The sequence below is a fragment of the Benincasa hispida genome, chromosome 1 (assembly GCF_027475165.1).
Source record: "Benincasa hispida cultivar pf3 chromosome 1, pf3_genome.v1.1, whole genome shotgun sequence".
Taxonomy (NCBI): domain Eukaryota; kingdom Viridiplantae; phylum Streptophyta; class Magnoliopsida; order Cucurbitales; family Cucurbitaceae; genus Benincasa; species Benincasa hispida.
This window is the reverse complement of record NC_143478.1, coordinates 71755788-71760604: the sequence shown is the minus strand read 5'-3', so window position 1 is coordinate 71760604 and position 4817 is coordinate 71755788. Positions and strand designations below refer to the sequence as shown.

The window sequence follows — 4817 nt, the reverse complement described above, 5'->3', positions numbered from 1 at the left end:
ATCACGATTACTGAGAATCGGAGAAATGTTGGAATGCGTGGGAAATTAAGGACGAAACAGAAAAATGAGATTGTAAAATGTGAAATGGTGGTAAAGAGGGTTTGGTTTAAAACTGTCTGTCGGAGCGGAATGAATTTAGGGATTATTATAGATACAATTCATTTTCAAAACTTATTTTTATAAATGTCCAAACTTTTTTTATATTTTCGTATATAATATTTAATGGATTTTTCGAACTAAAATACCCTTGTGTGGTGGGTGGCTAGAGAGAGAATCTGACAAAGAGAAAAATTTTCCATGTTACGAAGCACTCTTAATGTTAGAGAGAGAAAATACATTAATTTGTTGAGATTTTATTCCTTTTTGTTTAATTGGAGAGAGAAAATGGATTTATTTATTGAGATTTTATTCTTTTGTTTATTTGGAAACAAAAAATGCATTTAATGAAATTTTATTTTCTTTTTACTTTGGTCTCACAAATCAACTTATTGGTTTATCTGACCGATTCATGATTATTTTAAATATACCTTAGAACTTTTTGCTAGGTATTTGAAAATTTCCTAACCAATATATGAAATATACTCCCAATATATAAATTAGAGATTGCCTCAATCATTGATATAAATCATAACATAAACCAATATATGAAATATATCACGGTATATAAATCTCATATTGGCTTAATATTTGACATAAATCATAGTATATATCATAAATTTTATTTACATCATGGTTTCAATACTCAATCTGTAATATGAATCCCAGTATATATCATAAATTCCATTTATATCAGAGTATATATCATTAATTCAAAGTAATCGGATATAAAACAAAAACTAAACTACAATATATAAATTCTAGACGGACTCAATTTTCAACATAATTTATAGTATATATCATATATCACAGTATATATCGTACTTTGAGACAAGTAATATATATATATAAAGGGAAAAAAGGTATTAATTAGCCTTGATTTGCGTAAACCAAAACTATTCTTCTTTTTCCTCTTCATTGTGAGTTAGTCGTCCGTTCGACCTCGAGGTCTTCTTCTAGCCGTCCAATCTTGAGTTGCGCACTATCTAAGTTTGTCGAGTGTGTTCCATCGTCCAAGTTGCATCGTCGTCCACTATCAAGCCGAGTTGCTCCCTTTTTCGCTTCGAGTTCGTTGTTCGCCGCCCAAGTTTCGCTCCATGTCTGTCATTCGTTATTTGCAGTTCATCGTCCAGTGTGGTCACCGAGGAATCGCTCGTCGGTTTGGTCGCCGTGGGTTATTGTGAAGGTGGAGAGAACAATGGAGGGAGAGAGAATGAGGTTTTTTTTTAGGGGGAGGGGGGGATGGTTAAAATAAAAGGTAAACGTAAATCAAGAAAACTTTTGAATTTTCTTTTTGGTGACATTCATTATAGGTCAAGGAAAAAAATAATTGGATCCTAATTTTGTGTAATAAAGAAGCCATTTGGACATTTTTTTAAAAAAAAAATAAAGCTAGACAAAAGTAAAATATAGGGCATTCATTAGGACATTGTGTGTTGTTATCCCATGAATTTAATGTTACAAATCGGGCTCAAAATGCTCAATTCAAACATGGACTTTAGATTATATTACATTACAAACTCATTCCATTACAAGATCCAAACAACCCCGGGGAATGGGAATGGGTTGGGTTTCGAAGCCCGTATTTGGTTTACTTGTAATCAAAGTCTGGTTTGTAATCCATCCCATTTTCCATTCCCACGTTTCACTCATTACCGTTTTCAATTCCTCGGTTTATATCCCACTGCCATTCCCACCGATTTGTAATCAAGTTTCCTAAATTGATTGTGATATTAGACACATCTCTCTCTCTTTCTCTTCTTCCTATCTTCTTCTTTCCATACGTTTTTTCCTTCTTCCATCTTCTTCTCTCTGAAACCCTAATTTATGCTCTGATTTTAACCAAGAATGCTCCTTCGATCTTCGTCTTCCTCTTTGATATCATGTCCATCCTGTCTCTGAAACCCTAATCTATGGAATCTCTAACGCAAAGGGAGCATCGAATTTCTTACCGCTTCAACGGCCAAAAATTACATCTCTTGCCGCCATCAAAATCTTGGTAGGAGGGGTCGATTGGAAGCTTGGTAGGGGAGAGCTCCTTCCCCAAAGGTAAGTTGCTTATCTTTGAAGTTGATGATGATGGTTCTATTTTGCGTCTATGTGATTTCAATCCTAATTTTCTTTAATTTTGATTTGGTTTTATTTGGCTTGCTTCAAATATGTTTTGATTTGGTATTGGGTTGAATGTTTCAAATCTGTTTCTTCAGTAATGTTTTGATTTTTTTAGATTTGTTATTCTTTGGTCCTGTTTTGTTTCGAATCTATTCCATAGTTTGTAATTTATTGTAATTTTTTCACACTTGGACTGATGCATTTGGTCCGATTTGTAATCTCAACCTAGAAAAATTTTCACTGTTTTCAAGTCGATGATAAGTATCTTCTTCTTGGTTGTCCCTTTTTGGATATGTGTTCTATTATGCAATGCTTGTCTATTTTTTAATACATTTTCTTCAGCATGCTCTATTCCATTATAAATCTACTTTCTATTGCTCTCTTGTTTCTTTGTTAAATCTGGGTATGTTTTTCCTTTGAATAAGTTATCCTTTGATTTGATCCTATACCTGAGGCCTCATTATACTCGATTTGAAAAAGTGTTATATTCATTCAATTTTCTTAGCATGTTTGTTGTTATGAGCAAATCAAAATTTCATACGTGAGTCATATTGCTTTGTTTCCAACTTATGTTTTTGGTGTGATTATGGACAATGTGATGACTTAGTTTGATTATAACTAAACTAGTGCACGGTCAACCTAATTAAAGTACGATAATGTTCTATCCTTTGTATTTTGTTATATATGCTAGTTTTATTGCCTTTTATTTCAATTTATGACATTGTAGGTTGGGAAGTATGCGGTATTGGTCTTCACGTATTACATAATTTATTTGTACTACTTATGATATATTTTTTAATACTTTTTTTGTTTAAGTTTCTTTTATATGTAATATACATTTTTAGAAATACTTTTTGAACCTAATATTTAGGTTATTCGTGATTTCATAATCTCTATCATTGTGATGATATCTAAATGTTTTGTTTATTAATAAAAAAAATGACATTATTAGTTGATTTTTTAGTAAATCAAAATATTGCATTACTTGATTTTTTTCCCCTACTTATTTGTGTAAATCTTTGTTGTACCTCTTTTAAATTTAGGATGTTAAAATGGTAATAATAAATGGAGAATCTGATGCAAAACAAAAAGGTAGATTGTTTAAACAATCAATTTTTAATCTCTCTCTCATTTAAGCAAAAATGTAAGAAATAATTTCATTTAAATAGCAAATTAACAAAAAAAAATAGTTCATTTAAAAAAAATAAATAAAAAAAGAGCAAGTTTGCAAGTTTATTTAAAAACCAGTAAGTTTGCAAGTTCACTAAAAAAAACTAGCAAGTTTATTTGAAAGAAAATCATTTTTTTTACTAGTTACACAAAAAGAAAAAGAAACGAAAGAAAGGAAGAAAAAAAAACCTCAGAAACTTTGCAACTTTTTTTTTTAAAAAAAAAAAAAAACTTAATAAAAAGTAATAAATTTATTTTTTAAAAATAACAATATCATTAAAAAAAATAGAAACTGAATTTTAGGAAGGAAAAAAAAAAGATTTAACTCAAACTTAGAGGTAGCATATTGTATTTTAAAATTCATGAAATTAGGATATATTAATAGTTTGTTGTAGAAAAAAGATATAAAAAAGTTAAAATAATAATAACAAAAAAAAAAAAAAAAAAACCAAATTCAACCCAATTTCAACCCTGCAATTCTAATATGTAATCGGTAACACAACAAACTCAACTTTAAGTGACGGAGCTAGAAATTTTATATAGGGACATTATACACAAATCTAAAAAAAAAAATATTCATAACTTCATATATTAACTAATTTATTACATTTCAATTGCCTTCTACAAGTTTTCATGTTTTAAAATCGATTTTAACTCTTCATTTACTTCTGGTTTGAATAGATAGCAACATAAACAAAATGCAGCATCATTTGAAAAGCTATATTCTAACTAATTTGAATATTCACTTAACCAAGATATATTAAATCGTCTCGACTTTGTACCAAAATTCTTAAGTGAAAAAGTATGATTTCGAAGCTAACAAGGACTTTTTAATAAATATGCTATATGAACTTGATCTCGAATATTATAATTATAATCATAAATTTTTATCTTAGACCAAGATGTGAGTTTTTCTGGATTGATTTTTGTATAAGATCCATTAGAATCTAAAACATTTTTCTTCTTTGAAGATGATACCTCTAAAGTCTCTGTTGTTATTTTCCTTTTATTATATCTATCCATATTAATTTTGAATTAACTCTACAAAAGTACTAATAATAAGAATATTATATTATATTATATAGATTTAAAAGCAGAAAAACTTAAAATCTAAAGAGATTTTAAAACTTACTTGTCAAGTTTGTATACTTAAACGAGTGAGAACAAATAATCCTCTTGTTTAAACTCTGAAATTAATTTTAAAAACTTATAAGAGTAAGTTTAAATGTAAAGATAACATGAAAACAAAAGAAAATATGTAAAGTGTAATGTGAATATAAAAACCATGGGCAAAAAATGAACGATACCTTTTTAATTGAACATTCTTGAGATTGAAAAAAGAATTTCGAAAAGAAGAAAAAAATATATACACTGTCCATTCTTGTTGCTGATAAAAAAAAATATTGTTTGATTATTTATTAAAAAGGCACATTATTATA

General features: G+C 28.6%; 1 long non-coding RNA gene across 1 annotated transcript; it reads left to right on the top strand.

Annotated features, from left to right (window-relative positions):
- The first annotated feature begins 1295 nt into the window (after positions 1–1295).
- Positions 1296–3164, top strand: LOC120070269 (uncharacterized). Its single transcript, XR_005479829.2, has 2 exons — positions 1296–2145; positions 2936–3164. It is a non-coding gene; the product is annotated as an uncharacterized LOC120070269 (long non-coding RNA).
- Positions 3165–4817: the final 1653 nt, after the last annotated feature.